Genomic DNA, 26964 nt, shown 5'->3' on the forward strand with positions numbered 1-26964 from the left:
GTGAATATTTGTGTTACTCTTTCAATGTTTATTCTGGTACTGAAACTATTGAAAACTATTAACTTTACAGCAATGGTTATAAAACACCCCAACACCTACGTGTTTAAACTTTGTATCTAATCCTAGGAAAGGGATGAATCAAGGCAAACTCTGATTCAGTGAAGGGAGCTCGAGAAGCCTTTACCATTTTACTACCGAGCACAAGAAGGTCAACAAACAGCCTTTCACTGCCAGCCCTGTAGGACCAAAAGTTACAAACCACCAGCAGCGGAAGCAGGCGGTTTTCATTTGGATGGTGCTTGTCTCCATGGAAATAAATTCTGCCTTGAAGGATGGAAACCAACTGGAGTGCTCTTTTATTAGAGATTACGCCTAACGGTGCATACCTTTGGGTACCAAGATCCTCTCTGCATTATTTACAGCATAACACCACAAGTCAAAGGGGTACAAATGGTAAGCATCATGCCACATGTTGACAGCGGAGTGCAGAGTGTGGTATTTATTGTGAAATCGGATCACTTTTGTTCATGCAATTATAAAGTGTTTTCTATAACAGCTTTAAGTGTGTATATAGATGGCCGCACTCAACCTGCTTTAAAAGGAACAGCTCCATCTTAGAAACTACAATTTATTTTTTATTATGCAGATCCAGGTTTACCTTTACTGTTCAACAAAATGCAGGAGACCAATTCACACGACATTTTCGAGTACATAAAGTAGTACCACCTCAGTACTATAAAATGAAATTCACGACCCTACCACCAGAGATCTCCACACACATGGGTGATACGTTTCTGTAGTGAATGTTTGAGTGACCGGGGGGAAGGGAATATGGGGAATTACCACCACAAAGTGGGAGAGGCAAAGTAAAAATTAAGGAGGGGTTTGAAAAACATATGCAAACAAAAAACACCCACCCACAAAAGTGTAAGCCCACTGTAATTCACAAAATACAATTTCTGTAGCATGCACTTACATTTTTCAACAGTGCAGCAAGGTACATAAGAAGACATCACAGTACTCAGACATATGAACATATGTATGTTCCTTCAATACACAGTAGTTGGTAGTTACATAATTTGCTGTGATGTACGTTGCGAACATAGTATAATAATACCGTTTTTTTTAATCAAACAGAACAAAGTTAATAAAATATAGAATATGCTTGGTGATTATTTTCCTAACATAGGTCTAGGATACCATGAAAAGTAAACTAGAAGAATTCATCTTGGACTGAGGTCTTGGAGTGCCTGGTCACACGGGTCATATCTTATAGGTAGGTGCCTGTTGGGTGGGATATGCGGTGGGTCAATACTGGTAGAAACCTCATGACAGGAAGAGCATTGGGGTTAATCGGGGTGGGGTGGAAATGGTTTATGGAGGGACAAGTGGATAGTGAGGAAATGGAGGTGGTGTATAAATATTGTATCTAGGGCACAGTGCGAGCTTTGTGATCAGGAAATAAGACCAGACATTACTTCTTATGTCTATTTCACTGTTTCATTCCCTTTCAGTTTGGGGTGTTGAGAAATATCGACCAAATATGTTGGAAAGTGTCCATAGAATCTAGTGCCTTATAAACACATTTTTCATATCACGCCTTCTTAAAAATCTCAGCAAGCCAGTCATCATGGTTAGGTACTCGGGGAACTGCCAGTGTCTCAAGATGCAGGTCTTGGCTACTAATAGGGCCGTGCCCAGTAGTCTTTGCTCATGCGGGGTGAGCATGGGGGAGTCTGTGAAGTCATGTAACAAGACACACCCTGAGGTAAGGGCACAATTATGCCCAAAGTGCTATGTAGAGTATTCTCAACTGATAACCAGAAGGGTTGTACATCTGGACAGTAGTCGCGGACATTAGAGATGTCAAACCTGCTCGGCCACATCTTCATGAATTTGAATAATGAAGCAATCCTCCCTTTACACTTTTTTTTGGGGTGGGTGTGTGTGTGGGGGGACTAGTGCCAGTACTGTACTAAGTTAAAAAGACATCTTGGCTTCCCTCACCCCCTTCTCCAGGTTTTCCATCACCTATATCCAATCATCCTAATTATAGTCAACTGATAAAATTCGCTGCCATCCAGTGAGTAAATTCAGAAGGAGTGACTTAGAATGTAGGTAATGAATCAGTAGGTTAAAGAAACCTGGCATTACTCCTCTATATGTTTCTGATATTGCTAGATAGAAAAGTCCGAGATGGGCCATGGCAGAGGTCCTAATTTAGTGGTGAGACAGTGAACTAACTGTAAACATTGCTACTTCTATGCCTGTGGTAAATGAAATTCCACTCTTAGCGCATACACAGATTTAATTTCCCCTTGAACTAATATATGGTCCAATCTGTTAATACCCACCCACTGTCATTGTGAGTGGACAAGTCCCCCTATAAGTGTACTCCTGCTTTAGGCCAGGAGAACATTTCGGCTCCACCAGCTTGCCTCCGTGCACTTGACACCGCCGTTTGCCGCTGCAAGCAAAGTTCGAGGCCCTCCACCACCTGCAGGCACCCGCCTGCGCCTCATCCCTGGTGCCTAGTGGTAGGCGTGTCTTGTCTTGTTTTTTCGTTCCATAGCTTGTATTTCGTTTTCTGTATTTCGTTTTTTGTTTTTAGATCTGTTTTTGACTGTAATTGTGCCCATTCTGTGCTCCACTTTGTATTTTGTGCCTCAATAGTGCCCGTTTTTCTTCCCGGCTCTCACCGGTTCCTCAATCCCTGCCGCTGCGTCCCCGCCCCCCCTCGCGCCCCCATTGGACTCTGCCCTTCCGCCTCCCAGCTGCTCCTCCCTCCCACCTCCCCTTCTTAATGGCGGCGTCTGCGCCCGTCCGCGCCTGGACCGCGATTCTCCGACCCCCTCAAGCACCATTACTCCTCAACAGAACTCCATGCCCTCAACCCAGGCCAGCACCCCGCCTACGCCCAAACCAAATCCCAAACACACACACGGGCCATTCACATGACACTCATGCCATTTCTCCTGCACTCACACTACTACCAGCATCACACTACTACCAGCAACACCAACAAGCACCGCAATAACACCAAACCCCGCAATCACCTTAACTGCATCCTCCTTAACACCCGCTCCCTCCACAAGCACGCCATTGAGCTTTGGGACCTGCTCACCACAAACTCTCCTGACATCGCCTTCCTCACTGAAACATGGATGAACTCCTCATCAGAACCCGACATCGCCATAGCCATCCCAGAAGGTTACAAAATCACCCGTAGAGACCGCATCAACAAACCAGGAGGAGGTATCGCCATAATACACAAAAACACCATAAAAATTTCCACCAACACCGAAACCCTAGACAACGCAGAACACCTACACTTTCAAATACACATCAACGCCAACACCACCCTTAGAGGTACCCTCATCTACAGACCACCAGGACCCCGCCCCCCATTCTGTGACTCCATCGCAGATACCATCAGCTCTCACGCCCTCACCTCCACAGATTACATACTCCTTGGTGACCTTAACTTTCACCCGGAAAGCACCCACGACTGCAACTCCACAGCCCTGCTTGACAACCTCAAAAACCTCAGCCTCAAGTAACTAGTCACCTCACCCACCCACTCAGCGGGACACACGCTAGACGCCATCTTCACCTCCAGCAGCCACATCACCTTCACTCACACCACCACTGCGTCGACTTCTCCTTCATGAAACCCACCACCCACCAACACACTACACCCTACCGCAAGTGGAACAAGATTTCTGAAGAACACCTGATCTCCAACCTCACACAAGCTCCACCTCCTATCACCAACGACCCCAACACCGCCGACCACAACCTCACACAATGACTAGCAACCTGCGCAGACTCCCTCGCCCCTTTGAAAACAAACAAACAATGCCTGCACCATCAAGACCGCCCCCTGGTTCACCACAGAACTCCAGGATTCCAAACGAGAATGCCAAAAAATTGAGAAAGCCTGGTGCCAAGAACCCTTAATGTGCAACTTCTCCGCCCTCAAAACAGCCATGTACAAACACCACCAACTCATCCGGACCACCAAACGGTCCTTCTACAAAGAATGCATAGACAACAGCACACACAACAGCAAGGAACTCTTTGCCATCATCAAAGAACTCACCAAGCCCAAATCCAGCACCATCGACCCTCCACACTCCCAAGACCTCTGCAACTCCCTCTCCAACTCCCTCTCCAACTACTTCCACTGCAAAATGGCAGACATACACAACAGCTTCACATCATCAGCACCCACCATCACCACCACTGACACGACCAACACCACAACACCCTGCCGCACCAACCAGCTAAACATCTAGACCCCCACCAACAACGAAGAAATCGGCAAAACCATGAACTCCATCCACTCAGGCTCCCCAACAGACCTTTGCCCCCACCACATTTTTGACAAAGCCAGCCAAATCATCGCTCCCCAGCTCCATGCCGTCATCAACAGTTCCTTCGACACTGCAACCTTCCCAGACGTTTGGAAGCACGCCGAAGTCAACGCTTTCCTCAAAAAACCCAAAGCAGACCCGAAAGACTTCACAATCTTCTGACCCATTTCTCTTCTCCCCTTCCCCGCAAAGGTCGCTAAGAAGATAGTAAACGCACAACTGTCTCGCGTCTTAGAAGAAAACAACATACTCAACGCCTCCCTGTCTGGATTCCGCAAGAACCACAGCACTGAGACCACCCTCATCGCCTGCACAGATGACATCAGGACCAGAGTGGACAAGGGCGAGACCGTCGCCCTCATCCTCCTAGACCTCTCTGCAGCTTTTGATACTGTATGCCACCAAACCCTCAGCGCACGCCTCTTTGATGCCGGAATTCGCCACAAGGCCCTGGACTGGCTCACCTCCTTCTCCGAAAGAACCCAAAGAGTTCGCCTTCCTCCTTTACGGTCTACAGCCACCAAGATCATCTGTGGGGTCCCCCAAGGATCCACCCTCAGCCCCACCCTCTTCAACATCTACATGGCTCCTCTTGCCAACATCCTTCGCCCCAAGGCATCACCATCATTTCATACGCCGACGACACCCAGCCCATCATTTCCCTCACCAGGAACCCAGCCACCGCCAAGATTAACCTGCATGCCGGACTACTCGACATCGCCAAATGGATGACAGCAAGCCACCTCAAATTAAACTCAAACAAAACAGAGATCATCATCTTCGGCCCCAACAAGACAGCACCACCCTCGGACCACCCCCAACACCCACCACCCACGCACGCACGCAATCTTAGCTGCAAAAAGGGCTATGTTTTCAGTTGCTAAAGTCTACTGTAAGTAATTACGAAAGAGCCTGTCGGTAACTCCCAGGGTCTTGATACGGGCGCAGGGAGGCCTGGACTGGGCACCACCTGAAAAGGGAGACAGTCCACCACCCAGTAATGTTTAGGTGCCATGTCATGAAGTGCATGGAGGAAAGGTCGGCACCATCGGCGGTTGATCTTGAAGCTCCAGTACTTGATGGCGGTCCAGGTGGGATATCACTTGTAGGCTGAATCTAGTGCACTGTGGAAGGTGTAAAGTTCTCTTTATTAACATGACCCAGGTGTCAGGGTGTGTGAGCTTCCAGATTTAATGAGTACAATGTTGAACTCTGTGCAGCATCTGCAATTAAAGCCATGTACGTCCCCTTGATTTGCCAGAGCTTCCACCTGATAATAGTGTCACTATAGGCCTAAATATTCTCCAGTCAAGCCTTCAAGTAACTGAAGCACCCCCACATGGAAATTATTATCTATTCTGTGATATTCTCCCAGATTGTTTTGGCTTCTTTTTCTGTACTCATGTTCGCTAATCTTTGAAATAACCAGTGGTAAAATTCTTGTGCTCTCTTCTCTAAACACATTAAAATTGTCATATTCTTAATTTGCACATTTAATTTACTAGTAATTCCCTGGTACAAGATACCCCATGCACCCTTACTCTGTAAACTAAATGCTGCTACTGGGCTGCTGTATTCATTGTGCCACTCTCTAAAGTCGCACTGCAAAACATTCACAGGCTTGCCAGTGCACCCCGTGTGTGCAGTTTTAAAACAACTGTTTAGACCTGGCAAAACAAGCTTTTTGCTAGGCCAAAACTTTCCTTTTTAATACTTATAAATCACCCTCAATGTAGGCTCTAAATGTCCATAGTGCACAGTATTCAAACAGTAGGACATGTTTATTGAATGTTTGACACGTCTTGGCAGTGAAAAACCTCAAACTTTGTTTTTTCGTTGTGGTAAACCTGGTTCTTCCGTAGGCTAACACTGGTCTACACTATTACCTTCAATACATGCTAAATTCAGTTTGGGAGTAGCTAGTTCAAGGAATCATTTAATAGTAATTTAAAATCTAACTTAATGGTCAATCAGATATTATATATCTACTTCTGAAATTATACTTTTAGAAAGTTGTTATTTTCATCCCTAAAACCAAAAGGCGTTCTTGCCAGTGTCCAGCTGTCACCTGACCCCTGATGGATCCCCTATGGAGAGATGTGTATTGCTCCCAGTTAGTAGACAAATGGCTCTGAATGTGAGGAGGGGAACTCCTCCCTTGACAGAACTGCCTGGGAGTTGTGCCAAGTGACTTCCTGGGCTTCAAAGAATGATTACTTTGTCACTGGCAGATGAAGCTTACACCCACACCTGTTGTCGCTTCGTCTCTCTAGTCAGGTTGGCACCAAGCCCAGAGGGCGGGGACAAACTGACAAGAACTGGTTTAAGTGGTGGGTGTAGGAGGCAGTGGATTCCAAAGGTACTTACACCTTATACCAGGTCCAGTTATCCCTTATTAGCTAAATGTAGTCAGTGTCTAGAAGCCAAGCTGTCTAGAGGTAGCTGTAGGCAGAGCTGCCAAGGGTGAACCAGGAGACATGCAAAGCTCATGCAATGCCCCTGTAGTCACACAGTTCTCACACACATGAAAGACAATACTGAGTATTACAAAAATAAAGGTACTTTATTTTAGTGACACAGTGCCAAAAATACCTTAGAGACTATACTCCCTTAGGAGGTAAATAATATACACTAGTAAACAAAAACAGGTAAAGAACACAGTCAGAAAACAGTGCAAATAGTGAAAATCACAATAGGTTGCAATGGGCCTAGGCGGAACACAAGCCATATACTAAAATAGTGGAATACAAAAGTCAGTCTCACACCTAGGCAAGTGTAGTGTGTAGAGGGGTGCTGGGAGTGTTAGCAAACACCAAAGGTAAGGAATAGACCCCATCCCAGAGCCCAGGAAAATAGAAGTAAATCACAGTAAGTTTCCTAAAACACACAAGAAGTTGTGATACAAGACTATGCAAGAACCAGAAGAGACTGCAAGACACCAACGATGGATTCCTGGACCTGAAGACCTGTGGAAGAAGGGGACCAAGTCCAAGAAGCACTGAAGAGTCCAGGGAGAACCAGAGCCCCTGCTAACCCAGATGAAGGTGCGAAAGAGGAAACCCCAGTGAGAAGACAAAGTCAGTATTGCACCAAAGAAGACAGATGCACGTTCCTGGTTGGTGAAGAAGATGTCCCACACCGGATGAATGAATGCAGTCTGGTTTGTGTCGCTGGATTCCGCCAACAAGCCTTGGCACACGCAAATCTCGCGGTTAGCGGGAAATGGTGCTGTCCGTGACCAGGAGGGACCTGGTGGCCTCTACCCAGGAAGGGGAAACAGAGGGGGCTCTCAGGAACTCAGAGAGCCCTCAGATGACCAGGCAGCATGCACAGGAGTCCCACAGCACGGGGACAAAGTGCAAATGGAGGCCCACGCAGCAATACACAAAGATTCCACGCCGTTGGAGAACTGCTCAGGAAGCTGTGCGTCGTAGAATGGAGTGCTGGGGGCCTAAGCTGTGCTATGCACAAAGAACTTCTTGGAATGTCGCACACAAGCCTTGGCAACTGCAAGTCACACAGTGCACAGAGGTTCTGTTTTGCGTGGGGAGGCAGGCTCTTACCTCCGCCAAAGTTGGACGGCTGTACTTTGGGACTGTCGGAGTCACTTTAGTCCACCACCTGTGTTGCTGGATCCACGCCTGTCATCTGGAGAGGGGACCCACGCCACCGGTCGTCGCTGCAGAGAGGTGCCTGCTGAAGCAGGGAAGTGACTCCGTCACTCTAAGGGAGATTCCTTTGGTTCTTCTGGTGCAGGCTGAAGACAGACAGTGCTCAGAGGATGCTTGACCTGGAAACTGTTGCAGTTGCTGGCAGAAGCTGAAGTTACAATGTTGCAGAAATCATCTTTGCTTCTTTGCTGCAGTTCTGTAGAGTTCCTGGAGGGTTCAGCTGCAGTTCTGTTGGTAGAAGATGAAGTAAAGGATGCAGAGGATTCCTGCTAAGTCTTGCAATCCAAATCTGAAGAAACACCAGAGGAGAGACCATAAATAGCCCTGAAAGGGGGATTGGTCACCTAACCAGGTAAGCACCTGGGAGGGCTCGGACGTCAAGTGCTGGCAATGGCCACTTAGATTTTCCGACAATGCCCCATTACTTTGGAATCCACAATGGCAAAACCCAGGGACACTCTGGAGGAGCTCTAGGCACCACCCCTGGGGTGGTGATGGACAGGGAAGTGGTCACTCGCCTTTCCTTTGTCCAGTTTCGTGCCAGAGCAGGGCCTGGGGTCCCTGAACCGGTGTACACTGGATTATGCAAGGAGGGCACCCTCTGTGCCCTTCAAAGCATTTCCAGAGGCTCTGGGAGGCTACCCCTTCCATGCCTGTAACACCTATTTCCAAAGGAAGAGGGTGTAACACCCCTCTCCCAAAGGAAATCCTTTGTTCTGCCCTCCTGGGGTGGAGCTGCTCAATCAATAGGAGGGCAGTAACCTGTCTGTGAGGTGGCAGCAGCTGGGGCTGCCTGGAAAACCTCAGAAGGCAGTACTGGGGGTCCCCTGTTGAGCCCCCAAAGTGCATGGGACTGTGCAACCAATACTGGAATCAGTATTGGGGTACAATTCCCAGTTGTTAGACACCTTACAAGGCCATACTCGGGGTTACCATTGTGAAGCTGGACATAGGTATTGACCTATGCCCAGTACACGCGTAAAATGGCACCCCCCCCCCACTCAAGAAGTCTGGGAAAATGGGCCTGGACGACATGGGGGCACCTCTGCTAGTGCAGGGGTGCCCTCACACACAGGTACTTTGCACCCAGCCTTCAGGGTTGGAAGGCCTGATATATAGGTGACTTATAAGTGACCTGGTGCAGTATAAATGGCTGTGAAACGCTACATGCACCATTTCCCACAGGCTGTCCTGTAGAAGCCTTTGCATGGGCTCCCTATGAGTGACAAAAGTAATGCTGCAGCCCGTAGGGATCCCCTGGAACCCCAATGCCCTGGGTACCTAGGTACCATATACTAGGGACTTATAAGGGGGGGTCCAGTATGCCAATCTGGAGTGAAATATGTAGTCACTAGACTATAGTGACAAATTTGGAAACAGAGAGAGTATAAGTACTGGAGTTCTGATTAGCAAGACTCCAGTTACACAGTCAAGCATACTGACAAAACAGTCAAACATACTGACATGTAGGACACAAACCATAAGCCCTGGGGTCCTGGCTAGCAGGATCCCAGTGACACAGTCAAAACACACTGACAACCAGGCAGAAATCGGGGGTAACATGCCAAGAACGATGGTGCTTTCCTACAACAGAGAAAAGAGTTCTCCACAGAATATGCAAAGTACTGCTGTGCAACTAGTGCTGGAGTCTGCCTGACAGACAGTCTCTTAGAGGTGAGGGGACTACGCCTGAAGTGTGCACTTCCAGCAGGGGGTGCTGTGCCTGGAAGCAATGAGAAGACTGCTTGCCTGTCGAGAAAGGGAAGGAGTCTGCCTGGCCCTGCAGGAGCAGAGACTGTTGAAGAGGACAAAGGACCAGAATGTCCATAGTGGCTGTGGAACAAACAGAGAGAGTAGACTGCATGACAGTAAGTTAGGGAGGACCCATGTTGTAAGTGAGCCTACCTGGTACTCATCTTGGTTTCTGGCTGTAACAGTAACTTCTGTCACCATCGGAGGTCCAGTCAAGGCTCAAACTGCATGATCATCACAGACCATGAAGGGGTTACAACTTCTACAGTCACTGAGGGCCTAGTTGGGGCTTTAACTGTGTGACTACTGCAGGAACAGTCTGGGCTGCATGGTCATCATACAAACAGTCAGAAAGCAACTGCATGATCATTCTAGGAATAGCTGGGGCTGCAAGTGCATGATCATCATAGGCTGGGCAGGGGCTGCGACCACATGATCATCATAGGCCCAGTCTGAACTGCAACTAGGTGATCGGAGACCAAGGCAGAGGCTGCAACTGCCTTTATCTTCACAGGCCCAGACAGGGGCTTCAACTACACTGATCACAGTAGGCCCGGTTGGGGATTCAACTACCTTAATCAGGACCATAAATTTTGTAACCACCATTCGAGGCTAGGAATGTCCTTGTCTCATGTATTGTTACAAAACCACATTTATCAGAGACTGGTTTGAGCGGGTCTGCACTTAGTTTAACAACACAAAAGGCTGTGGATGGGCAGTCAAAGTCAGACGTGCCCCACACTTGGCTTCCTCTGCAGTCCAGAGAACTTGTCACTCACTGCAGACACTGCAGGAGATGCATGGCAGGGCCACCCAAGTCTACAAAAAAACAACTGTGAACTTAAACATGCCATCTGAGTACCTCCAGGAAATAAGACTGGACACTGAACGTGCATTTGATTGTGAGCAAGAAAAGGCTGCACCTGTGCATGATTCACATTATATACTGATTTCCCAGAGAAGAGAGAATCCAACAGATGGGGGCACCCTGAAAACCAATTAGTAGAGAGGGATTAATGAGAGTGCAGCAACATGAGGACAACTTCCATCCAGGGAGATTAATATGTATAACATATTGCATTGTGCAGTATTTAGCAAAACTATGTAATTAAAAGTAGTTTCTTTCTTCTAAATGATATGTTTACCCTCGCTACCCTGGGAATCAAGTGTGGAGGCGGTTGTATTTGGTCGTTTGCACAGCAAAAGTAGGACAGGCCCCAGGACACCAGTGATAACACCTGGGGTTGGGGCCAAGTAGTTCCCCTGTCGGGTATGTTCCTTTCTGCCCCAAACAGGATCTAAACTGAATTTCTGTACCAACTGTTATGACCAGAGAAATACCACCTATTACAAAGATTATTTAAAAAAATATAGAGGCTACCTCTGCCTCACCTCTCCAAACAAGACAGATTGAAGCTACAAGGAATGCAGCTGAATTAACATGTTTCTCAGTGTGATTGCACAGTAAAACATTCTTTTCTATGATGTTAATAGGATGGAAAAGGTTAATGAGCATTCTTGATAAGGTAGGTTGATATTACCCATTTACACAGGAAGGCATTGTATTTCCACCCAAAGGAAAACCTAAAGCATTTTAAAAAGTACATCTTATTTCGTTAAAATCATGAAAAGAGTCCATACATACAATACAAATAACAATGCCTTCAAAGGGAAATAGCAGACTTGCATTGTACACACAACAAAGTGGGTGAGCACTAAGTGTGGGTTTGGAAAGCATCAACCGCAGCAAGTCCACAAGGTAGGCAAGTGTTGGCTGAGCCATAGATAGGGATCTGTGGAGGGGTTTGGCACCAGTGCACAGAGGGGTCAAGAGTGCAAGAAGAAAACAGCAAGGGAATAAGCAAAATGGCATGCAACAGACTGGAACCCTCCCTAGGTTAAAGGGCCTACCAAAATTACTTCACTAGTGTGAGGTATTGTTAGGTGCACAGCTGTTCTCTGTTGTGACCAGCTTCTTTTCCAAAGGACAAACCAGGTTGCAACAACAGGCCCTGCGTGGCTCAAGTCAATGTGATATATGGGATAAGGTGTAACTCTGAAGCCCAAGCTCTAATCCTAGTTTCAATAGTCACCCAAAGTATTTTGAGGCAAATCTCTTCAGCTCCATGAGCCTGACATTGTGAATATGAAAATTTTTTTTTTTACTATGTACCCCCTTGATCACATGTTTTGCCACAAGTGCTTTAAATAGGCTGGTGCTCCCAGTTACTGGGTACCAACACTTCTTATTTTTACTGCTCGGAGTACCAGCACGTCTCTACTGCCAAGGAGAGCTCACGGACTCATTAAAGGTAGACTCACCGCTGCTACTGCTGCTGATCGCGAGGCTGTGAGAGTGGAGCTGGTCTGTACTGCACTCTGACAGCCAAAGCGCAACTGTAGCCCTGAGATCCACTGATGAACTAGTCAGCAGAGGCTCATTTGCATAATGTCCAGATGTTCACTATCACGCTATGTTTGACTGAGCAGAGTCCATTCAGTCCCTGCACTGCCTATTACAGTCACAGTATTGTGAATATTTGTGCACTCACTGGACTCGAGAACCACTGAAGATGCCTTACACGTGACGCCAAAACGCCATAGCACAGCCGCAAACAGCCGCTACCCTGCGCATCGACCTCCGGTTGCAGCATCTTGGGGGCAGTCTGTCGTCTGCAGACACCCACCCACCCGCTGTTGATACGGCCCGACCTAAGCCCAGCGGAGGTGTGTGCTGAGGGCAGAAAGTTTCCCCTTTGAATGTTGCGTGCTGAGGAGTACACTGTAACCTGGGCAATTGGATGGCCCAGGCAGAAGAAACCTCCTTGAGGAAAGCGCCATCTCCCTGTAAATAACAAGGGGGGGGTGTTGATCTTTCTCTGGCTGGACGTTTACTAAGCACTAGGTTACAACACTGCTCCTGTTGTGCAGAAGCAGCGAGCATTAGGCTGGTGCGGCTTGCACAACGCACAGCAGTTGGCACCAACCCCCACCCATTCCCCCACCCCACCTACCTGGTTTCCCATCAGCAGGGAGGCATCAGCGCGAAGGGATATTATTTCAACACCCTCACATCACATGCTCAGGGCCCTTGAACAAATAAAACTCAAAGCCCTTATTCTCTGACCTCACATCTCAGAGCTCTGCAACAGTATTTCAGCACAAGGCACAGTACAAGGCTGCAGTCCAAGCATCTCAGCATAAGGGCATAAAGTTTTGATTCTCCTGGTCCGCATTGCCAGTCTTGTCTAGTTCCACACCATTTTAATGCACCTTCCACCTGTCTACTAACGGGAGAACGAGAATGAGCTAACAGCCTAACATCCAGCATTTAACATTCACAATTTTACATTCAACTAATATTCTACTACAATCTGTCAAAGACTGAAACTGAAACAAACTGAAAACATAATTAAAACAAATTTAAAAAAAACAAAGAAATAAAAACGATTAAGACAGAAATAAAGAAACATAAAAAATGTATAGAACACGAGGGAAATCAAGGAGGGCTAAGGAAGCCCAAATGTGCTCAAACAACTGCCAGACAACATGGAGAATTCGGATATGCAAGTTGTAACACCTATCATGGAACCAAAAGGTACACTGCATAAGGGATTGGGATCTACACTGCATTTTACATTGACATCTACCACTGCCGTTTGTTAGAAATGGGGTCTCTAGTTGGCAGTCAGTTTACACCCTGTCTAAGTAAGGACCCTCACTCTAGTCAGGGTAGGGGAGATACAGACCTCAGTTAACTAAGGCTCACCCCCTTGGTAGCTTGGCACTTGCAGCCAGGCTTATCTAAGGGGCAATGTGTAAAGTATTTGCACAAACACACACAGTAGCATAGTGAAAACACCACAAACTGACTCCACACCAATTTAGAAAAATAGCCAATATTTATCTAAATCAAACAATACCAAAACTAAAAAAAATCCAACATACATAAGCAAAGGTATGATTTTTTAAAGTAAAAAGAGTCTTACTCAATAGAAATCAACGGATGCGTTGTTTTAGCACTAAGGGCCTGGTATGCGTCAAAAATAAAGCTACACAGCGAGCATGTGTCGGAAAAGCAAGCAATACGTTGACTCCTTACAAGAGAGATTGTGCGTCGATTCTTTCTCTGCCGTGTAAGTGATGCATCGATTCTTTCCTCGCAGGGAAGGGATGCGGCGATTTGCAGACAAGCTGTCTTGGGTCCATGCGGTGATGTTGAATATTTTGACGTCCAGGAACGATGAGTGTAAAATCTGGATGCACAGCAGCGATAAATCCGCGCTGAGCTGGCGATGCATCGATTTCACCTGCGCTGCATCGATTTCTCAGCCGCAGTGCAGGCCTTGTGTCAAGATTTCTGCCACTCGACTTTGGTGTGTGGATTTTCACTTTGGTTCTGCCAGCTTCTCCTCCCAGGAGCACAGGGACTGGATGTGGCAACACTTGGCAAGTCAGGGGTTCTCAGCAAGAGAGCCCAAGTGCTGGCAGATGAAATTTTTGATGTCCCTGAGACTTCTTGACAGGCGGCAAGTTCAGTCCAAGCCCTTGGAGAATCTTAACAGGAAGGGTACACAGCAAAGTCCAATCTTTGTCCTCTATAAGGGAAAAGCAGCAAATGCAGGAAACCCCAGCAAAGCACACACAGCAAAGGGGCAGTACTCCTCCTCACAGCTCTTCTTGGCAGGGGTTCCTCTTGATCCAGAAGTGTTCTAAAGTTGTGGGGTCAATAGTCCAATACTCATTTCAGGCAAACTTCAAAGGAAAGTCTATGCAGTGCACAAGACCCTGCCTCTTCTTTACCCTGACCCAGACACCCTCTAGGGGATAGGAGTCTGTATTATGTAAAGGCAGGCACAGCACTTTCAAGTGCAGGCTCAGCTCCTCCCTCCCACTCTAGCCCAGGAAGACTCATCAGGATATGCAGGACACACCTCAGCTCCCTTTGTGTCACAGTCTAGTGTGAATTCACCAACAGCCCAACTTAAAATGGTGTCCCCGCACTCACGAAGTCCAGGAAAATGGGCCTGGATGACATGGGGGTACCTCTGCTAGTGCAGGGGTGTGCTCACACACAGGTACTTTGCACCCAGCCTTCAGGGTTGGAAGACCTGACAAATAGGTGACTTATAAGTAACCTGGCACAGAGCAAATGGCTGTGAAATAGTGCATGCACTATTTCACACAGGCTGCAATGGCAGTCCTGAAGAAGCCTGTGTATGGTCTCCTTATAGGTAGCAAAACAAATGCTGCAGCCCATCAGGATTCCCTGGAACGCCAATGCCCTGGGTACCTATGTACCATATACTAGGGACTTATAAGGGGGGCCCAGTATGCCAATTTGGAGTGAAATACTAAGTCACTAGACTGCAGTGAAAAATTCAGAAGGAGAGAGAGCATGAGCACCGGAGTTCTGATTAGGAGGACCTCCGGTGACAACTTAGAAAACAGTGAAACACACTGACAAGCAGGCCATAAACCACAAGCACTGGGGTCCTGACTAGAAGAATCCCAGTGACACTGTCAAAAACACACCGACATGAGGCAGAAATTGGGGGTAACATGCCAAAAAGAGGGTACTATCATACACAACCCGCCAAATGAGGGACAATAAGGCCAACCTTGCCCAGATGAATCTTTACTGTCTAAGTGGAAATAACTGGAGAGTTCTTCTGCATTGGAGTGGTTACTCCCAGGTCTCTGTTCCACTGTAAAGTCCATACCCTTTTTCTTCTTTCATCTGTTTTAACCATAAAAAAGGTTTGTGGTCTATCTGAACTATGAAGTGAGTCCCAAACAAGTAGGGTCTTACCTTCTTCACGGCACAGACCACAGCAAAGGGCTCCCTCTCACTGGCTGACCAACGTTTTTCTCTAGGAGTCAACCTTCTACTAATGAAAGGTACAGATTGACCCTGGCCCTCTGAGTTAAGTTGTGATAACACTGCCCCCACCCATACCTCAGAAGCATCTGTCTGGACAAAAAACTTCTTAGAATAGTTTGGGCTTTTCAGGACAAGTGCAGTACACATAGCCTACTTAAGCTCCTCAAAAGCTTTTTGACAGCTGGGTGGCCATAATACCTTATTGGGCATTTTCTCTGAAGTGAGGTCATTAAGAGGGGCAACAATGGAGCCATAGTTCTTAATGAACCTCCTGCAATATCCAGTGAGACAAAGGAAGGCTCTGAGCTGGGTCTGAGTAGTAGGGGGAGACCATTCTAAAATAGTCTGGATCTTCCCCTGTAATGGTTCAATTTGTTCCCCACCAACTAGGTTTCCCAGATAAACCACCTTCCCCTGCCCTATCTGGCACTTTGAAGTCTTGATAGTGAGGCCTGCCTTTTGCAGAGCCTCCAAAACTTTCCACAGGTGGACCAGGTGGTCATCCCAGGTGGAGTTGAATACAGAAACATAATCTAGCTATGTTGCACTTAAAGCTTCCAGACCTTGGAGGACTTTGTTCACCAGCCTTTGGAATGTGGCAGGTGCATTCTTCAGGCCAAAGGGCATAACTGTAAATTGGTAATGCCCTCCATTTGTTGATAATGCAGTTTTAGGTGTAGCATCTTCTGATAGCTTGATATGACAGTACCCTGCAGGGGGGCGTGGCCTGACGCCGATGGCAGTGGAAGCCTCTCCGTGAGGCTCCTACCAGTGATCCCCACCCCGGTCCAGTCTGAAAGGAGGTGGACCCCCTGCACGCCCCACGGACTATCAGCAGGGTCGGGGGGGGGGGGGTCCGGAGACTCATTTGGCGGGGTCCGACCCCGGAAAAAGGAGAATTTCGGGGCCGAATTAGCGCCCGACGGAGTGCCGCGAGGAAGGGAGAAAAAAAAAAGAAGATGGCGGCCGCGACTTGAACGGCGTTTTTGGAGGCGGAGGACCCAGTAAAGGCAGGTTCTTGCTCCCTTCCAGAGTATCCCCCCGGGAGTCAGAGAACGAAGGGTGCACTGGGGGATACTTTTGGGGACTCATAGCGACGAACAGAGAGGTCCAGTATTGCGGCGGAGACCAAATAGGGACCGCGGGGCGTCCCGCGCCCTAAGGCTGAATCGGATGGGACTCGATAAGGGGCGATAGCGCCGGGATCTCTCCTGGGGCTCCAGAGACAACTTACCTTTGGCGACGACTGCTTGGGAGAGACGCGGTGGATCCGGGGGGCCTTTTCCGGTGCGGCCCGACTCCTTGGTCCGCCGGAGGGGGGCTGGAGCGAGAAAGGCGAAGCTAATGGTTAGAAGGGGCGAACTCGAACGAGACAGAGAAGCGGCGCAAAAGTCCCCGTACTGCGGAGATTCCCCCTGATGACGCAGCGCTGTGTGCACAAGAGCGCAGGAGATCCCCAAGTTCAAGTTGAGAGCCACTCCGTCTTGAAGGTGCTCCCCATGAACAGCGAAGTAATCGGGCTGGATGAGATCGCACCCTGACTCACGGACGAGACGGTGAAGCGGCACAAAGGACCCCGTGCTGCGGAGATTCCCCCGATTGCGCGGTGCTGAGAGCATAAGAGCGCAGGCGACCCCAAAATCCAGGATGAGAGCCAGTCAGACTTGAAGGTACCCCCCATGACCGGTGAAGAAATTGGGCTTGATGTGATTGCACCCTGACTAGGAGGAGGGAGTGAGGGGCCCATCCTTCTGGAGTGAAATACCCCTCGGGAATGGTCAGTAGTCACACGCGGGCGTAGTGTGCTGGAAACAGCAATTTATTAATGAAGGACTGGAGATCCCCCTGGCGGAGCAGGGCACCGAGTTGGGATGAAAGAATAAATGTTTAATGACCATTGAACAGTCGTTGTTGAAACTACACCTCAGAAAATGGGTAAAACCGGTCGCCGAAGAGACACAGAACAAAAAGAGGGGCCCACAGTTGAGACACAGGCAGATACACCCGAACACAGAAATGACGCCTCGGGGGGTGAACATACCGATCCCACACTTCAAGATGTCCTGCAAGCTATAACGGCTTCCCGGGTAGCACTGGAGGGGAAAATTGATGCATTAGCCACGGATTTTACAGTACTACGAGACGATCACCGCCGCCTGGCTGAAAAGGTGTCCACCACAGACAGACAACTTAAAGAGCTCTTCCCGGAGGTCAAGGATTCTACTAAGGCCACAAAACTGCTGGAGTCCAGAATTAGGACCTTAGAACTAAGAGCAGAAGATGCCGAGAATAGGTCAAGGCGCAATAACATTCGGGTGATTGGAATGCCTGAAAGTGTCCCTCAAACAGGCCTGGCGGAGTTCCTCGAGCAATGGCTTCGAGAGGGCTTAGCGGGCGATGGACTTTCTCCCTTTTTTGCCATTGAAAGGGCTCATAGAGTACGGGCGCGCCCTCCCCCACCGGGAACCCCCCCCGAGGCCTATAATAGCCAAGCTGCTTCATTACCGAGACAGAGACTACCTATTGCATCAAAGCAGAACCAAAGGGGATCGTACAATGGACAACCACAAGGTTCGTATTTTCCCAGACTTTTCCCGGGAAGTTCAGAAACAAAGGGCCACCTTCAGTGCTGCAAAACAGAAACTGCGCCAATTAGGTCTGCAATATGGCATGATGTTCCCGGCAAAACTTAGAGTAGTAACCAAAGAAGGGACACAGTTTTTCACTACGGCGGAAGAGGTATGGCAATGGCTTGACCAGCTTCCACAAGAGGGGAATGGTCCTCCGGGACAAGTCCCCGGTCATGGGCGGAAGAGAGAGGCTAAACGCAAAACGGCCCGTACTGTAAACAGTCCTTCGCATGGGGAGATGCAAACGGAGAGGCGAAAAGCCATGGAGGCAGCAGCTTCATTGAACGGCTCGGATTGCGGGTCACAAGTGCAATCTGCAGCGAACTGTGAACCATCTGATTCAGAGCATGAGTCAGAGTCCTCTCGGGTATCCGACGGATCGGGACCAGTCATAACTCCGGGCACCTCTGACTGTATCATATGAAAGCCCTCATACCAAACTGCTCTTGTGGCAGTTGTCCTAGTAATGAAGGTTTCCAGTGGCGGACATCGTGGTGCTTAGTGAGGAGGGAGCACTGGCTGTTGCTGTGGAGGTTATCCTCACCAGATGGGCAAGAAAATGGGTCCACAAGTACTACGACACCCTGTAATCCGGTAGTGGGGATCAGAGGGATGGCCCACTCCTTCGAAGAACTTGGAGTAACCCCAATTACAATAAGCTAGTTAAGATTTTGAGTCGTTTGGATGAGAGCTGTTTTAACTTTTGTCCTGGGAGAGGGAGTTGGGGTGTTAATTGTTGGGGTATGTTTAGGGGGAGTGATGAATGGTGGGTATCTATCACTGATCTACTGATGGTGTGTGAAGTGAGAACAGGGTTCCTAGTGGTAAATGCTAGCCCTACACGGGATTGGACACAGATGGGGCTTGAAACACAGCTATGGCGTCATTAGGCAATTATAAATTTTTATCATGGAATGTACGGGGTATGCACACAATGGCTAAAAGATATAAGGTATTTTCTCATTTGAAGCGGAGGGGGATTCAGATTGCGCTGCTTCAAGAAACACACTTAACCCAGTCTGAAGGGCTTGCTCTGCAGAAAAGGTGGAGAGGCCAGACATACTATACCTCTTATTCTGCATTTGCCAGGGGTACTTTGATATGGATCGGAGCTGGGGTCCCATTCCAACTTTTGGACAAGCTCATAGACCCGGAGGGTCGTTTTGTAGCAATCCGAGGGCGATTGGAGGGAAGGGATCTGGCGTTGATTAATGTCTATGCCCCGAACGGGGATCAGGGGGAGTTCTTCACTCGCTTATCGGGCCACTTGGCCGCCTATATGCAGTTCCCCCTCGTGATGGGGGGCGGTTTTAATTGTGTGGCCGATCCTTCTAGAGATCGCTCCCACCCCCGTTACACGATTCTCCGTTGATGAGAGTAGCAAGATTATTTTCTTCCTGGCAGGCGAGTTGGGGACTTGTGGATGTCTGGAGAAAGCTGCACCCGGGGGCCAGAGACTATTCCTTCTTCTCCCATTGGCACGAGCTCCATGTCCGTTTAGATGTGTTTTTCTGCTCGCCAGACATTTCCCCTCGAGTACATAATGTTGAATACCTGTCCCGCACTATCTCCGATCATAATCCTCTTTTATTGGAGATAGGCTGGGGTTCACCCCCTTCCCGCATCCCCACCTGGCGGCTGAAGATTGAATCTCTAGAAGACAAACCCTTTCAGGAAGAGTTAAGACAGCATATTGTCCATTACTTTATAGATAATGAGGCTTCGACAAATAACCCATTGATTGAATGGGACGCTTTTAAGGTGGTAGTGCGAGGGCGCTGTATTGCGGGTGCTGTGGGGGTCCGAAGGTCTTTACTTAGGGATACTGAAAAAGCAGAGAGTGAACTGCGGGAGATGGAGAAAAAAAGGCCTGAAAATCCGCTCCTTTAGCGTTCTATCTTAGAGCTTAGAGCAACGGTGGCTGACTGTGTGGAGCGCCTTAGATGTTTTGACTACCAAAACTATATTACACGGGCACATGAGGAGAGAGACAAAGCAGGTCGGATGTTAGCTTGGGTGGTATCGCAAACACATAAGACGTCGCCCATCCTGGAAATGATCTCGGAGGATGGGAATTCCCTTTACGGGCAGGAGCAAATTAACTCTCACCTGATGGCCTTTTATGAACGATTATATAAAAGCACTCTCTGTACAGACGGTAGCTCTATCGATAATTATGTATCTGGACTGCAGTTGCAGACACTGCCGCCAGATGCTACACCACAACTTGAGGGCCCCATTACACAACCAGAGATTCGGAAGGCCATTAGTGAGCTATCGAGGGGAAAGACTCCGGGTACAGATGGTCTCCCCATCGAATTCTATGCCGCATATATAGATCAGTTAGCTCCTAGACTCGAGATTCTATATCAATCTGCCAGAGATAGGGGAATCTTACCGGCAACAGCGAGGGAGGCAGTAATAATACCCTTGCTTAAAACAGGGAAAAATCCAACGGAAGCTGGGGCATACAGACCTCTATCCATGCTGAACCTGGACTACAAGATCCTCAGTAAGGTTCTGGCCACTAGACTGCTCCCCCACATGACAACACTAATTCATACTGATCAGGCGGGGTTCATCCCGGGGCGCAGCACAGCGGATAACATACGCAGATTTATAGCAGTCATGAATGATCGAAAATCGTCCAGCTCAGCCCCCGGAGTCCTCGCAGTCGATATAGAAAAGGCCTTTGACAGCTTGGAGTGGTCATTCCTTTATACAGTATCTTCGATTTGGACCGGAATACATTGCCTGGGTCAGACTGCTGTATACTAAACCCATTGCTAGAGTACGTACGGGACGGATCATATCCAACCCCTATGTCGTTGAACGGGGTACCAGACTGGGATGCCCGCTATCGCCGCTGTTGTTTGCACTGGCTATGGAGCCGTTGGCGGCGGCAGCGCGGGGGGGGGGAGAGGGGGCCCTGGTATAGTGGCAGGGGACAAGAGACATCAAATAGCGTTGTATGCAGACGATCTATTGATTTTCCTAGACGATATACACAGAGACCTACCCCGGGCCCAACAGTTGCTTTCGCAGTTTGGTGAGCTTTCTGGTCTACGGGTGAATTGGGGTAAGACCGGCTTGTTTCCTTTGAATGCTACAGTAACACCTCCATTAGAATTGGGAAATGTCCAGTGGGTTCCAAGATGCCTCTCATACTTGGGGGTCAAGGTTTTCCACGACCCACAGGATATAATCGACAGTAATATTGGAGGCGCACTGAGTTCTACCCGATCCAACATGGCTTTTTGGCGAACCTTGCCTTTATCTGTGGCGGGGAGGGTAGCCATCCTTAAGATGGTGGTACTGCCTCGTCTCCTGTACTATTTCACAGTCCTGCCGGTATGGGTTCCTAAGGCCATATTTACAGAACTGGAGACCATAGTCATAGCATTTATCTGGGGAGATAGTCGAAAGCGAGTTGCTCTGTCCAAACTTCAGAGGCGTTCAATAGATGGTGGCCTAGCAGTCCCGGATTTTGAGGCTTATTACTTGGCAGCGCAACTTCAATGGTTGGCACAATGGATATCCAGCAGGGCTGCAACAGGGTTGAGGGTTAAGGCGTTTACTCCCCCAGAAGCTAGATTATATGAACTGTTACTAGGGTACCCGAGTATGGGGAAGAATGACTCCCCTGAGTTTAAAGTCCTTGCGCGATGTTGGAGGAGATTTTTGCGTAAAATCAAAGTAAGGGCTCCTTACTCCCCGGACCTGCCCCTCATGTCCTTAAGGGCTTTACCTCATCGTGGAGACTGGGGCGGCCTCCGGTCCTGGGTGGAAGCTGGGATACAGTCGGTGGGAGCACTGTTTAGGGAAGGAACACTGATGTCATTTGAAGCACTGCGGTCACAATTTAATCTACAGAGGGGACACTTTTTATTATTTGGCTCTGTGGCGGCTAGTATCAGAAAACATTGGTTAACAGGAACTGGGGGGCCCGCAAAACAAACAACCTGTACATATTTGGTGACCTCTTCGGGGGCCTTTAGAGCAGTTTCTAACCTTTACAACAGAATTCGGGAGGATATGGCCACACCTTTGTCTCAGCTCAAATCGTCCTGGGAGGTAGACCTGGGCACAGCTATATCCGACGAGGATTGGGAGCGTACGCTTGGTGGTTTCCCTAAGATGACTCGCAATGCCAGATTTAAGCTGATTAATTTTTATGTCCTACATAGGGCTTATCTCACTCCTGAACGGATCAGCAGATACTTTGGGGTGGAGGGATTGGGATGCCCGAGGTGCGGGTTGGAGAGGGCTGAATTTGGACATATGTTCTGGAACTGCCCTGTTGCGGAGGGATTTTGGGCAGGGGTGTGTAGACTGGTGTCTGGAGCGATGGGAAGAGAAGCCCCTTGCACGATAGGGCAATGTTTGCTAGGGTGGTTTCCACGCACGGCTAAGTACAAAATAACCAACAGATTCAGGGATCTGGCCTTCGTGTTGGCCAAGAGGGAAATAGCGATATCCTGGAAAAAGCCGATTGGACCAAGATTGTCCCAAATGGTCCAGAGAGCTAATTAGATGGTCTGGATGTGAGAGTTCTGTCCTTCATAGTGAGGAGAGAAGGGGTAGACGGCCCCTGGGGGCGGCACAATGCTGGGATGCAATACTTGATTCCTTTAAAGAAGAAAGCCAGGTTGAACCAGTCCCCCTGTGCGAAGGGTGATAAGATGCCATTTTGAAACCGTCAACAGTCCCAACAAATAATTGCAGTGCAAGATGACCCAGAGGTGAGATTCTAGGTGTAGGCTATTCGGAGAACCACGTACACGTTAAGAGCAGAGGGCTGACTCCTTCATATCACATCTACACACAAAACGACAATCTAGGCATACCACTAGTATCATCACTGGGGGGAGGGTACAGTTGGGGAGGTTGAGGGAGGGGGAGTAGGGTAGATAACATGACAATAGAATGCTAGTTAAGTGAGAATGAGTAGGTTGGAGATCACTGGTCTTATGAGTATGTAAAAGTTGTTTTTTTCATTTTTTATTGCTATGTACTCACAAGTGTTGAATTTCCTACTTATTGCCGTTAAGAAATGCAATGAAATGTGTTTACAAAAAAAAAAAAAATGACAGTACCCTGCAGTCAAGTCAAAAGTGCTCAGATACTTGGCAGATGCCAGTGTATCTATCAGCTCATCTGCCCTAGGTATAGAGTGAGCATCAGCCTTGGTGACTGTATCAAGCCCTCTATAATCGACACAAAACCTCATCTCCTTTTTTCCATTCTGAGAATGAGGCTTTGTTGATAGCACCACGGGGCTGGCCCAGGAGCCATCTGAGTGCTCAATCACTCCTAACTCCAACATCTTCTGAACTTCAGATTTAATACAGTCCTTGACATAGTCAGGTTGCCTATAAATCTTACTTTTGATAGGCACACTGTCTCCAGTATCTATGGTGTGTTCACACCAAGTGGTCTGACCAGGTGTCAGAGACAAAAGTTCAGAAAATTGACCTAGGAGGTTCTTGCAGTCCTCCTTTTGCTCTGCTGTAAGGCAGTCTGCTAGGACACCTCCTTCCAATGAGCCATCACTTGCAGTGTTGGAGAAGAGGTCAGGGAGAGGGTCACTCTCTTCTTCCTGCCCCTCATCAGTGGCCATTAGTAGGGCCAAGTCTGGCCTATCATAGTAGGGTTTCAGGCGCTTCACATGAAGTACTCTTATGGGACGTCTGGGAGTCCCCAGGTCTAACAAATAGGTGACCACACCCATCTTCTCCACTAAGAGATGTGGACCACTCCATTTGTCCTGGACTGCTCTTGGTGCCACAGTCTCCAATGGCCACACCTTCTGTCCTGGATGCTACTCAGTCAGGACAGCCTTCTGGTCATGCCATTGTTTCTGTAACTCTTGGCTTGCATGAAGGTCTTAGTGGCCTTTTTCGTGTACTCAGCCATTCTTGATGTTAGGCCAAGCACATAATCCACAATGTCTTGTTTAGGGGGCTTCAAGGGTTGTTCCCACCTCTCTTTGACAAGTGTAAGTGGACCCCTAACAAGGTGACCAAAAAGGAGTTCAAATGGGCTGCAGCCCACTCCCTCCTGGGGTACCTCCCTGTGGACAAAAAGGAGGCATGGCAGTAGGACATCCCATCTCCTCCTGAGTTTTTCATAGAGTCCCATGATCATGCCTTTGAGAGTTCTGTTCAACCTCTAAACCAAACCATGTGTCTGTGGATGATAGGGTGTGGTGAATTTGTATGTTACACCACATTCCTTCCACATTGCCTTTAAGTATGCAGACATGAACTTGCAAACCCCGTCTGATACTAACTTTTTAGGGATGCCCACCATGGAAAATAGCAGGAGCTGTAGTGGTCCTTAGAGGGATGGCTTCTGGATATCTAGTTGCATGGTCCACTACCACTAAGATGAATCTATTTCCAGAAGTAGTAGGAGGGTCAAGGGGTCCAACAATGTCAACCCCAACCCTCTCAAAGAGCACCCCAACCACAGGCAGTGGGATCAAGGGGGCCTTTGGAGTGCCACCAGTTTTACCACTGGCTTGGCAAGTGACAAGAGCGACAAAGCTGTTTTCTGTCTTCTGACATGTGAGGCCAGTGAAACTGAGGGACCAGTCTGTCCCAAGTTTTGCTGTACCCCAGATGTCCAGCAAGGGGAAATGGCATGTGCCAGTGTTAGGAGAAATTCCCTATACTGCAAGGGAATGGCCAGTCTCTTGGTAGCACCAGGTTTTGGGTCTCTTGCCTCAGTATAAAGGAGAGTGTTCTCCCAGTAAAACCTGCGAGAGTCACTGACATCCCTTGCTTCGTTTGACAGCTTGCTGTCTCAAATCCTCTAATGTGGGACAGGTCTGCTGTGCCACACAATTCCTCCCTGGCAGCCCCCCTCTACCCAAAAGCTCAGCTGTGTCAGCCTGGAGCTCCTCTGATGTAGGGTCTGCACAAGGGAGAAGACTCCTCCTCATTTAAAGGGGAAACTTCAGGAGAGGAAGGGATAGTGGACAAGGATTTGCCCTTTCTACCCTTAGTTTTTGGGAGCACTTAGTCCATTGTTCCAGGATCCAAGTTTCCCTGTCCTCTTTGCTTCTTAGCCTGAGCCCTGGTGAGAGCAAAGATGTGCCCAGGGATGCCCAACATTGCTGCATGAGCCTCCAATTCCACTTCAGCCCAAGCTGAAGTCTCCAAATCATTGCCCATTAGACATTCTACAGGTAGGTGAGTGGATCACACAACTTTATTTGGACCAGTAAAGTTGAGATTCACAACAGCCATGGGGTGGCTAACAGTGATATTATGGGTGTTAGTCACTTGGTTTTGATGACCAAGTAGGTGTTGCTCAGGGGGCACCAGTTTCTCCATCACCACAGTCACACTGGCACCTGTAGGCCTCAACCCGAACACCACTGATTAAGGGTTGTTGCTTGTACTTATCCATATTAAGGGGACAAGCAACAAATGAGGCAAAGTCAATGCCACCATCAGAGACTAAAACCGCCTCAGTGGTTTCCCTAACTAAAGCAACCCCCATCACATTACCCAAAGTGAGCCCAGCTACACCCCTGGACTGGTTATTTGTAGTGTTTTTCCCACTACCAATGCTATTACTAGGGGCACTAGTGGAAGCAGTGGGGGTTGAGGTGGCAGGAGTTTTGGTGTTTCTCTTGGGCCAAGTGGGGTCACTTGCCCAATGGCCTTTGATTTTGCACAGGTAACACCAAGGCTTTTTCTGTTGGTTGGAAGAGGATTTGTGCCCACCCCCAGAAGATTTTTGGGGGCCTGATGAAGACTCTGACTTTTTATCTTTGTCCCCACCCTTATCATGAGACTTACTATCCCTTTTCTTGTTCTTGTCACTCCCTATATGAACTTTTCTGCTCACCCTTGTTCTGACCCATTTGTCTGCCTTCTTTCCCAATTTTTGGGGAGGGGTCAGATCTGAGTCTATCAAGTACTTGTGCAACAAGTCAGACACACAATTGTTAAGAATATGCTCTCTCAAAATCAGATTGTATAGACCCTCATAGTCAGACACTTTGCTGCCATGTAACCAACCTTCTAAAACCTTCACTGAACAGTCCACAAAATCTATCCAATCTTGTGAAGACTCTTTTCTGGTTTCTCTGAACTTAATTCTATATTGTGCAGTGGTTAAGCCAAATCCATCCAAGAGTGCTGTCTTCAAAACACTGTAATTATCTGAATCCGCTTCTCTGACATTAAGTAGTCTGTATCTCCCCTTGCAAGAATAGGACAGCCACAGAATAGCAGCCCACTGCATCTGAGGGACCCTCTGAACTTTACAGGCCCTCTCAAGTGCAGCAAACCAATTGTAGATGTCATCCCCCTTCTTGTAAGGGGGAACAATATAGTGCAAATTTCTGGAGTCATAAGTGTTCTCCCTAATACTACAGCTTTTGAAACTGCTATTGCTGCTGCCACCGTGGGTAACTAACCCCAACCCCTCCCTTTCCCTTTCCACAGCTAATGCTTCCCTATCTAGGGCCAACTGTTGCAGCCTCAGTCTAGGCTGCTCCAATCTCAGCTTACTGATTTCCTGTCTAGAAAGTTAGCCTCAGGACAGGATATGTGGGACACCTCAAAGACTGAAATGACACGGGAATGAGCAGAGGCAGATCTTTCCCTTTGCTTTTGTAACCCTAGTAACCTGGC

At 48.2% G+C, this 26964-nt stretch overlaps 1 protein-coding gene across 2 annotated transcripts in view; it reads right to left on the reverse strand.

Moving 5' to 3' along the window:
* Positions 1-26964, reverse strand: part of CRYBG3 (crystallin beta-gamma domain containing 3) — a 1300096-nt gene that overhangs the window by 245033 nt on the left and 1028099 nt on the right. The window lies entirely within an intron of this gene.

This window comes from Pleurodeles waltl, chromosome 8, assembly GCF_031143425.1.
Source record: "Pleurodeles waltl isolate 20211129_DDA chromosome 8, aPleWal1.hap1.20221129, whole genome shotgun sequence".
NCBI classification, from domain to species: Eukaryota; Metazoa; Chordata; class Amphibia; order Caudata; family Salamandridae; genus Pleurodeles; species Pleurodeles waltl.